A 12,399-nucleotide genomic window follows, 5' to 3' on the forward strand; every position below is an offset into this window, starting at 1 on the left:
ATACAGATCTAGATGGGGATGAGATGGATAAAGAATAAACTAATACAGAGGGACATGATGAAGAAGAACAGAAAGGAACATGATGCTGAAACAAAAGAGAAAGAAGGCAGTGAAAAAAAGCAGCAAGAAACAAAAGAGCTAAGTGGCTTCAGGGACAGACAAGCAGCTGAACAATCAAATCCCATGAGCCTAATAAACACCCATAATCTCATTGCAAATGATCCTCAGCTGACACTTAGATATCTTTCTACCCAAGGGCAAGTAAGTACACATTTTGAGGATATGTTTAGGCTTCTATGAAATGATAATATACATGTCTGCTAAAAAATATGGAAAACACTGCCACATAGCTTGAAGATCATAGAATATCAGTGGGTAGAAGGAGAAAGGAAAGGAGGTTGCTATAAACCAGAAGAAAAGACCATAGCAGAAGCATGAGATGTCAGAGAGGCTACCATAGCCACTAAGTTGCTCAGAGGATGAGCAACACTTTCAGTAGGGGGGTGATGATGAGTCTCATCATTGAATAATTATATGGGCCTTAATTGGCCTTAATTCACCTCCTAGCTTAGTCCAACCAACTATTCTCACAACTTATTGCATAATTTTGATTGTATTTTTCTTATGAGATGAATTAGATTTAGATATTTTGCTTCATTGTCTAATGTGCATGTACTGCTGGAATAAAGGATAAAAGCGAGGGAAATGCAAGGATAAAATGTAAATGGAAGGAACTATGGTAAAAGAACTTGGTAGAAACTCAGATGGGACAAGGGAGAGGAATTACAGGAGATAAGTCAACCTCAATTACTGCCCATCCATTTGAATATCCCTCCATAAGCTAAAAGTACAGACAACCAAATTAGGAGTACTAAAAGATAGCCAAGCAAGTGGAAGTACAAGCAGCCTCCCTACTAGAAGGCGGCCGAGCTAGTGAAAGTGACAAGACAAGTTACCATTAAGATGGGAGTTCTACCTCCCTAATTTTCAGAAAAGTTGTTGAGACTTCATATGTATAAATAGAGAGGCTTAGGACCTCGAATTTTTTTGGGGAGTTAGCTAGCCAATAGTCAGTCAGCTAGTCAGGATTCGAACTTTTACTATGGAACTCTGCTTTGTAATAGTTTGATATAATATAGTTCTTTTATAATGAAGATGAGTTTTGATTTGAACTAGCATTGAGTTAACTGAGAGGGCTGAAGCTCTTGGGTTAGGGCCCAACCCTAGAAGCCAAAGCTCCTCTTTATTGTATTGTTATCCTAGCTTAGATTCCCGTTTTATGTTCATTTACTTAAGCAATTCATTTCCATTGCAGTAGTAGCATAGATGCATGGTTTGATTGTTCATTTGGTTAAATAGATGCATTTGCATTATAGCGGTCAGCACAGATTTATGGCTTTCCTATTCATGTGCTTAAGCATCTTCTTGTTTTCTGTTCATTTTCTTGAATAGTTGCAGTCTCATTACAGTAGTGCAGAACAGATTATTTGTGATTTAGTTTGCTTCATTCATGTTCTAAATTAGCATGGTAGTAAATAAAAGATCCACAAGGTTGCTCACAGGTGTCTCGGCCTCACCTCCTCCCTCCAGGACCATGATGTCAGGGAGAAACCCTGCAACAACCCTAAAAACACAGGGTTTTGGTTTTCACAAAGGGTTTGTCGTTTAAACCCAGTCACTGAGTTCATTGTCTCTCTGCCCCTTTAGTAGTCATCAGCTCGATTCACTCTCTTTCTGTCATTCATACCTCAATCACATTCCCATGTCATTCCCCTTCAGCATGAAACGCCTGAGCAAAAGCTATTAAATTCATATTTTGATGGGTTTTGCCGATAAATCGCTTTACACAGTAGAACTGACCAATCACTGCTCAAATTCCATTTTGCACTTGACTTTTCACCCTTTAAATCCCCACCGTTTCTCTACCTCAACTGATCCGATGGCTATTGCACACTTTCTCACCAGCTTGCTTGTTCCATTCCCCACCATAGATCTACCTTGCCAAATCCGATGGCATTCACGTGATATCGCATGGATCTCTTGTCTGATCATTATCTGGCTGAAGGCACTCGATATGAGCGATTTCCCCGTGCTACATGTCGGCCGAGGAGGCTAATCGGGTGAAATTCTACAAAAATTCTTACAGCTTTGAGGGCATGTGATATTTTTCTTACCACCCTCTAAACCCTCTCTTCCATTTTCGCATGTTTTCTTTTGCCCACCTCCATCTTTGCCATCAATCTGTCTACTGATCTAATGGCTATCACTTCACCCAATACCATTTCTGCATGTTCCTTTTGCCCGAGATCTTCGTCATGCATATATCGATTGATTCCGCTATATAATCTCAGCCGTCCATCTCATTAGTTGAGCATGTTTGGCCATCTACCTACGTACCCTCCTGCGATCTAAATCTCAACCATTCATTCGCTTTCTACCCACTTGATCCAACAGTTCTTATGCACTGTTGCTCGTTGCGTTCCCTTTCCACCATTTCGATCTCCGACCATTCTTCTGCTTAGACACAGACCTAACCTAGTTTCTATTGTTTAACACTTAGTCTAAGTTTTGATGTTTTTACTTCTGCAACTTAGAAAATTAGCATTACATGATTACTTTCTTCATTTCTGTTGTAGAATAGCTCTCCCATAGACTAGGTTTTCTCTCCTTCCATCAAAATCAAGCTTCTTCTGACCCTATAGAAGTTTGGCTTGGAACCCTTGGGGTCACTTTCTAGATGAGCAGTGACAACAGGAAGTACCCTCACTTCTACTTGTGTATATAACACAGTCACCTCCAAGTTTGTACAAACCCCAGATTGATATGTAAAGTTGGTAGCCCTAGGAGTTGCAACATTCTTGTTGCAATACCTAGGCTCATCACACATACTCAGCTGATTGCAACTTTGGTCTACCTATTGCTACCTCCCCTTCAACCTCAAGAATCTATATATTCATGGGATCATTCACCTCGACCCCTATCTAGTACACTACTCTTGTGAGGTGTGGCCACCTCCAAGTGATGACTTCATGCAACCCGTTTTTCTAGTTTTCCAATGCTTATTTTGATCAGAGACACATGAGCTAATACTTCGCCAACTCAATATTCCATCTATGGTAAGGTTCACATAAACCTTCAGTGACAAGTTATCACCTTGTAGATATTCTCCAACTCTTCCCTACTCAACTCAACTTAATCCAATTCAATATACCACCTCAAATTGGTTATTTCACTTAGGCCGTGGGCTCCTATAGGTGGGATTTCAGTAAAACCCATAAACCTCACCTAAAAAATAAATTTTTAATTTTTTTGAAATTTAAAATGTTGTACATGGATATAGTTTATAAGAAACATGTATGTACGCATTTTTGTGGTGCGAAGAATTGCGTATGGATTTTTAAAAACACTTTTTTAAGATCAAGTAAAGCCTGTAAGGGAAAAGGAGTTGTTGTTGAAAATGCAACAAGAAAATATCAGTTTGACGTTTCCTTGGTCAAACCAGAGAACATTTGAATTTCTATTTCAACGGAAATATTGGAGGTAGTTAACTGACATGACATGGAACTTTTCACTCAATTAACTAAGTTAATTTGAGTTGGGGAAGCTTGAGTTCAATTTAGTATGATTGATTGCTAATTTGCAGCAATATGTTTTAGTTAATTTAAGTTATTGTGAGTTAAACTGGTTCTTACTGCTAGAAGAATTAGTGGAGGTCAAGTTGTGGAAGTGGAACTTCAACCACACTCAGTGATCGACCAGTTCACTAATTAATTAGCCCAAAATAATATTTTCATGTAGAGAATTCAAGTTACCCTTTTGAGATTGATATTCCAAGGTAGTGTACTATCAATTGTAGACTATTCCCATGTGTACACATGGTGCATGCAATCAGAGGAAGGACCTAGAGGAATTGAGCAATTCAATAGTGGGAATTCTCGAAATAATAGGGGCTAATTTCCTCATGGAATAGTGTAAGGAAATAGTGGCTTAGAGGGATTGAAAATTGGCTAAGTATTATATAGAGTCAGTCAGTCAAGCAGAGGGATAGACTATACCCTTGCATGATGTGCTCAGGCTTGAGCAAGCATATGTATTTCATATCTATTCTCTCATTAATGAAATACATATAGGAAGGGGATTTCAGCATGTTCTTTCTTAGAGAAAACCCTAGATGTGGGGAAAAACTCTAAGGTAACCTTAAACCTATTTGAGGTTGAAAGATGACCCTTCAATCTGGAGAGGGATCTCTCCCTAAAATCAACTACCCAAGGTCACAGTGGTAGAAGGTATGTAATATGTTCTATGGCCATATTATCTGATAAAAAATAATGTTGGTTGGATGGTAGAAAATTTTACCATTGGGCATGGAGTCTGACCTAATTGGTTTTATATAAACCACAGGTTCAATGAGAAAATATCAGCAAAATCAAGGTAGTAACAACTCCTTTCACAAGTTTGCAAAATTAGAGAATAGTAAAGAAATTAATGGTGATCTTTAGGTAAAAAAAAGTAATAAAAATCTGAATAAAATAATTTGGAGCACAAAGATATGAGTTCCAATTCAACATCATGGTGTTCAAATATTGAAGAACATAGGAAAATTAGAAAACAGATAAGGAATTGCAAACACGAGAATTTTTGCAAACTTCTCACATGGACTGCTATAATATTAGCTAATTACATATACTCACATTTCACAAAAAAGGCTTTCTTTCAAAAGATTCCAACACTTTTTTAGTACACAGTCCATGTCTTTATGAGAAAATTACAAACTAAGTCAATTTTCTCGTTCATACTTAATTATGAATTGCTAAATATAAAAAAGTGTATATCTAATACAAAATAAATACATTACATTTGTTCCATCATAAAACAAAAGAAATAATATGTTGTATTTGAATATATTTCTATTGATGGAGTCATGGCTGAAGCTAAGGATCCCCAAGTCGAATTTGATGAGGTGGCTCTCCAACTGAAAGTTGATTAGGCATTTTTCTAAAAATAGAAAACATTAATTCTTGTGAATTCTTGAAAAATAGGCTTCAAGATCAATTCAAATCTCTCAAAAAATGATATATGTACAAAATTTGAGAGAGGTTTTTATTAATGAACCCATTACCAACAAAAAAATATTTCGTTTTCAAATGTTCATCCTCGGTTGTTCGTAAAATGATTTTTAAAACAGTGCCTAAAACAGGACTGCAAAATTAAAAATAGGCTTCAAAAATCCTTTCGAATATTTCAAACTGTCACACCTGTGTAAAAAATGAAAGAGGTTTTTTTTAATGGGTTAGTTTTCAACAAAATCTGCTTTCATATTTCAAAAATTTGTTTCCATATGCTCGGAAACGACACCCAAAGTTACTTCCTTTTACAGGAAAAACCCAAGTAAAATAAAGCTTTTTGTTGACATCTGCTCAGTCAACACTCGTTTGATAGATTATCACTCCTTCGCTAACATGTGCTCCATCAAAGCTTTGACTTGGACAAAAAAAAATTGAATTTTTTCATTCGACGCTAATACTCTAGTTGTCAGCATTTAATTTACCATTTTTACATATTTGCACTAATACTTTGGTTGTTAGTGCATTAACATTGTTTTTTACAAATCGATGCTGACACTAAAACTGTCAGCGCTTTTAAAATTATTGACTAAAATTGTGATAAAAAGAAGTTTCTTTCCCTTAGATAAATCTTTGTGCATGTGTGATGTTTCCTCTTGCATGCCTATGATTTGTGTTCTAGATGGTGAATTAAGTTCCACATATCAGTAGAGTAGCTTTGAGTATTTGGATTTAGTAAATTTCATGAACAGTTTCAAATATACACATTAATTTTTACATGGTATGAGAGGATGATTCACAGTAGAATAGAGATTTTGAAGTTATCATTAGTGGAGGATCAGATTTGTAGCAACAATTTTTCAGAGCTAGAAGGATCGATTTCTATGGACTAAGTATCAAGTATTCAAGGAATTCATTGATAATGATATCCCAAAACTAGCACCAACTGATGCTTAGGATCTAACATAATGGAGTAAGTGTGTAGCTAAAGAGAGGATAATCGTATTGGAGGGAGTATGAGACCATATTGTCTCAAATATCCATGGGAAGGAGACTTTGTATGGAACGTGGCAAGCATTGACAGATATGTTCCAGAATAGTAGTGACCACAAGAAGGTGGCGCTAAGGATATACTTTGAAATATCAAGATGCAGAAGAATGAGACTATTCCATAGTACCTGAGTAGGTTCACATAATGTTTTGATGAAATATATCAAGTTGGTGTTACTGTCATAGAAGATGATTTGGTAACCCTAGCCCTTCTAGGCATTCCTAAGAGTTTGCATAACTACCAATATTTGGTGAATGGAAGGGAGAAACTAGCACATTACGAATTCTTGTGGTTTGATTTGGTACAGGAGAAAATAAGGTAGAATTCGAGAGACATGACTTCATCTAAGGGCGGGGATGAAGAAAATTGTGCCTTGGCTGGAAAGGAAAACAAATGGAAAGGGAATAAATCACAATCAAAAGAAGAATCCAGTCAAGGGGGTAAGAAGAAAGACTTGTCCAGAATCAAGTGCTTTCATTGTCATGAATTCAAGCACTATGCCACAAAGTGACCAAATAAGAAGACAAGACAGAAAACCTTAGGAGGAGCAACAGGTGAAGCCTTGGCTTCACAGTTTGAGTTTGACTTTACTCTCATTGCATGCATGGATAACATCGTGATGGGGAACATGTGCTACTTGGATAGTGGTGCCTCATTCCACATGTCGGGGAGTAGAGAATTTTTCAATGATTTTGAGAAGAAACATCTCTAGATGCATATCAATATGGGAGATGATGGAAGGTACAATGTGACCAGGATTGGTACAGTCACATTTCAGAGGGAGTTAGTATCCCTTGTTAGACGCAAGGATGTGATGTTAATTCCAAGTCTAAAGAAGAATCTTATCTTTGTTGTAGTTTTAGAATTCCATGGTTAGGATGTGATCTTCAGCAAAATAAAGGCATTCCTGAGACACATATCCACGAGACGGTTGAAGAAGATTGAGGTTTGTGTGAAGAACTTATACAAGCTAGATGTGGAGGATTGTTTTGCATTGAGAATAAAGGTGGAGAGGGTGAAAAGCTGAGATGTTAGAGAACTTTGGCATAGAATACTTAGACATTTACATCATGGTGCTTTCAATATCATGCAACAGATAACCACGATCCTCCCCAAAGGAGGACTAGAGCATCAGGATACATGCAAAGGGTGTACCTTTGGGAAGTGCATAAATGCCACTTTACATGATCGGTATAGTAGAGCACATACAATCCCTGAAATGATCCACTTTGATGTCTATGTACCTTTCTCGACAACCTCCACTGCCACACACAAATATTTTTTCATTTTTATTGATGACTTCTATCAGAAGTGTTAGATCTTCTTCATCCTAAAAAAGGATGATACCTTCTCGAAGTTCTTAGAATTCAAAGCATTGGTTCAAAAGAAATGAGAAAGAAGGTGAAGGATCTCCTGAGCCGTAATGGATGTGAGTAACTATCGAATTAGTTTAAAATTGTAAGTGAAAAAGAATGCATTTGACGAGAGTTGATGACACCCACAACCCATAGAAAAATGTGGTGGTTGAGATGAAGAACTGTAGTATTGTGGGAGAACTGAGGGTGATGTTGCATGCCCAAAACGTACCTCTATACTTGTGGGCTAAAGCATGAAACAAAATAGTCTATTTGTGGAACATGAGTTCTCATTGGATTCTTAGCATGATTACACCAGAGGAGGTTTTCTCAGTGAGGAAATTGGATGTGTCACACTTCAAGATTTTTGGAGCCTCTTCTTACTACCATGTCTCCAAAGTATCGAGGAAGAAGCTAGAGCCAACAATAGAATTGGGGTTATTTTTGGGTTACACAGAAACTCTCCACAACTACTGTGTATACTTGTCATCCCTCATAATGATAGTTGTGCGAAGGGATGTAAAATTTGATGAAGACAAAGCTATGTAATGCTCTCTTCAGAGGGATCTCCAGATCCCACTAGAAGAGGAGATTTTAACTCCAGAGTAGGAACCTCAAGAAGTTGTGCAGTAGCCAGAAGTTGAGGAGTAGAAAGTGGAGACAACCACTCAACCACAACCATCCATAGAAGGCAGGAAAAGGACCAGGGAAGCTGAGAGTCTTGTGTAGCATGCGAGGTAGAATGAGGGTGTTACTTCAAATCAACGTAAGCGAAGAAGGTCACCATATCGGTGCATTGGCTACATGGCTCTAATAAGTAAGCTACTAGAGACTGAGCCATCCTCTTTCGAGGAAGCAGTAAAGAAACCTATATGGTTTGATGCAATGATGGAGGAGTATGAATCCATTGTAAAAAACAATGTTTGGGAAGTGGCCCCAAGACAAGTAGAAAAATCAATTTTCAGTTCGAGGTGGATCTTCAAGGTGAAGAACACAGTAGACAGAAGCATATAAAAGTACAAGGCCATGTTTGTGGCCAAGGGGCACTCTCAGGTTGAGGGGATTGACTATGAGGAGACCTTTTTTCCTATAGCAAGGTATTGATCCATCAAATCAATCCTTGCTCTGGTTGCACATATGGGATGGAAGATCCACCAGATGGATGTGAAAACAACATTCCTCAATGGAGTTATTGAGGAGGAGGTGTATATCGAGAAACCATAAGGCTTCGGACCTTTTATTGAGAGTCTCATGTGTGCAGACTCAACCAAGCATTGTATGGTCTCAAGCAAGCACCCATGCTTGGTACACCAAGATCGATAGCTATCTCACTAGTTTGGGCTTCACCAAAAGTAATGTGGATGAAAACCTCTATCATATTTTGGTAGAAGGTAAATTATTTATTATTGTATTATATGTTGATGACTTGATTTTTACTCGCGATGAGAATCTGATCAAATCTTACAAGGAGGACCTTGCAAGTGAGTTTGAGATGAAGGACATGGGTCTCATGCACTACTTCCTCCGATTGGAAGTATGGCAAGGTGATGGGGAATTATTTTTCTCTAAGGGAAACTATGCCAACAAGATACTTTAGAGGTTCCACATGAACATATGTAAACCCATGGAGACTCCTCTAGTGATCAACTGGAAGAAAGGGGATGCCACTTCAGGCGAGGAATTGGATGCTACTATGTACCAATAGTTGGTGTGTTCACTAATGTATCTTGTGAACACATGACCAGATATGTGCTATGTAGTCAACTAGCTGATCCAAGTTATGGTTAGGCAAACCAAACTATTTTAGAGGATAACTAAGCATGCTCTATGGTACCTCAAAGGCACTACCCAATTTGGACTATGGTACAAACAGAAAAAGGGAGTGAAGTTGTGTGGATTCAGAGATGTAGATTGGGAAGGGAGTCCATTAAACGAAAGAGTACATTAGGTGTAATTTTCAGTGTTGGGTCTGCACTTGTTTCTTGGTACAAGAGGAAGCAATGATCTGTGGCACTCAACTCAACAAAAGTAGTATACATGGTTGTATGTCAAGCAACATGTGAGGGGATCTAGATGAGAAAGATAGTTGTTTGATTTTCCGGTGAGATGATGGATCCAACTGTGCTCTATTGTCATAATCAGAGTCACACAAATCTCTCTAAAAATCTTGTTTTTCACAATCAATCGAATCATATAGATATTCAGTGTCACCATTTACAAAATTGTGTACATATGAAGATAATGATATTAGAGTACAATCCAACATAGGAATAAGATGGTAATATTTTAACAAAGTCTTTGACAAGAGGGAAGTTCGAGTTCCACATGTGTAGGATAAGGGTGGCTAATAATCCCTTTCTTGCTGAGAGGAAGTGCTGAAAATGCAACAATAAAATCTCAGTTTGACTTTTCCTTGGTCAAACTAGAGAAAATTCGAAGTTCTATTTCAGTAGAAATCTTGGAGGTAGTTAACTGAGGTGATATATAAGTTCATCCTTTGGATGAATCCTCCTGAATATATTTAATGAACCCTAAGAATACATCACCCATGACCTTGGTTTTATTTTTTCCTTTTATAATGCCCATTTACTACATGGAAATTTAACCTAGGGCCGTTACAAACCCTTCCCCCTTGGGGGAACACCATCATTGGTGTAATATGACACTTATGACCAGCAAAAACTATTGAACCTAACAAACATACTTCTTATGGATCTCTATAACCCAACTCAATGCAATATTTACAATGAAAAACTGTTGAAAACATGACCAACATATTGCTTATTGGAGCTTCATAAACATAGATTGATACAGTATTTACAATGACACACACATACACACACATTGTGTGTGTGTTTGTGCATACCAAAATTAATTTTCTTCAACCAACAAATAAAGAAGGATATAACGTCTCCATCTAATCAACCATCTCTGATGTAGCTTCATTAGGCCCAAAGTGATTCCAGTACACTTTAACATGCTCTATTGATCGATTCTGGAGCATGAGTTTCTTCCATTGTAGGATGCATTGAGGCTCTGTCTAGAACTCTCCTTTTGCTTCCAACTGCAGTATATACCAAACAATCACATTATAAACATCTCATATATATATTTTAAGAAAAGAAACATGGAAAATATCATGGGTTTTCACTGATGGAGGAAAAGAAATTTTGTAGGCCACTAGTCCAATCCTCTCAAGGATCTCAAAAGGATCACAATACCAAGTTACCAACTTGGCACATGTTCTAATCTTCAAGGACCTCTTCATGGGATTGACCACAAATACACATGCTCCCCAATCAGAAACTCCTTGAATTCCCTATGTTGTTTCAGATAACTCTTCTTCCTATCCTCTCTTTCCTTCAAATTATTTGTGTTAACCTGCATCTATTTCTCCATCTCTCTCAACATATCCAGTTCAATCAACACACTGCTTAATGGATCACTCTAGATAATAGGAGCGTTACAACTCCTCCCATAGAGAACCTCAAATGGACTCATCTTCAAGGACTCCTAATACCCATTATTATAAGAAACTCCACCAATGGAAGATACTCCTACCATTTCCTATGTTGATGCATGACATACATCTTAAACATATCCTCAAAGATGTTTTTAACCCTCTTTGTTTACCCATTTATCTGCATAAAATAAGTTTTACTTAAGGCCAACTCTATTCCAAAGCCTGCAAACAAATCCATCCAAAACCTGGAAGCTAAATTGGCATCCATATTAGATATAATTCTCTTGGGAACTCCATGCATCCTTACTATCTTTTTAATGAATACTTGACCCACTTTACTAGATGAATTAGTATATTTCATTGGAATGAAGTGAGTTACCTTGCTCAACCTGTAAACCACAACCATGATTGAGTCATGCTTCCTTGATGTCCTTGACAATCCTATAATGAAATCCATGGAAATAACATCCCATTTCCATTCCAAAATCAAAATAGGTTGCAACAAACTAGTTGGATGCTTGTATTCATCTTTCACCAGATGATAGTCCAATCACCTAGCAACAAACTCGACCACTTATTTATTCAAACTAGGACAATACTAGAACTTCTTGATAACTATCAAAGTCTTATGATATCTTAGGTAACATGAATATGTCTTGACGTGAAACTCTCTTAAAATAAGCTTATTCACTTCTTCATTGTCGGGAACATAGATCTTGCTCCTAAATATAACCAAACCATCTGTTGTAAGATTATACTCCTCATCCTTATCACCTTCACCTTACTGTTGTAATCTCTACTTCATTTGTTGGTACCACTCATCATGCTTCCCTCCATGTAAGACTCGAATTGCTTGTACCCCAAATTCTAGCCACCCATGTCTGGTTCAACTTTTGAGGAGTGCACCACCATAAGAGGAGACTCTGATGTCCATAATAAAATACCCTTCGAAGGTCACATGCCACTGCACCAATGGATCGTAGAGTCACAACATAACACAGAGCCAAGGTGGCGAGAGTCAATTGGGAGAAAAGCCCACCCAATTCCCCATTCACACTCCGATCAATTTGAACAACACCCTAGAGAATAGGCACTGCAATAAACCAAAACCCATAAAAATTACCAGGTGAAATCCAAAAGCAAGTTGGGAGCAAGTTGCTTAGCTAGTTTGGAGGATGCCATAGGGAGTGCAAGAATAAATAAAGGATTGAATTGCATTGGGCTCACTTCTGCAAGCTCATGCCACCCATGTCACATTCCATATTATATCATTTTGACTTTTCATATCCCTTTTCATATCCCCAATAACCATCTGTGAGCTAGAGGAATGGCTTAAAGCGTTTCACTAACCCCGAACTTCCATCACCATAATGTCGTTACGAAACTCATTGTCCGTCGTATGAATTCTTGATCCCACGTGCATTCACATAATTGCTCATGAATGTCAATGGTTGATTTCACACAACC

The sequence above is a fragment of the Pinus tabuliformis genome, chromosome 3_2 (genome assembly GCF_031772625.1).
Source record: "Pinus tabuliformis cultivar Carrire ecotype Pingquan chromosome 3_2, CPIR1, whole genome shotgun sequence".
Taxonomy (NCBI): Eukaryota; Viridiplantae; Streptophyta; class Pinopsida; order Pinales; family Pinaceae; genus Pinus; species Pinus tabuliformis.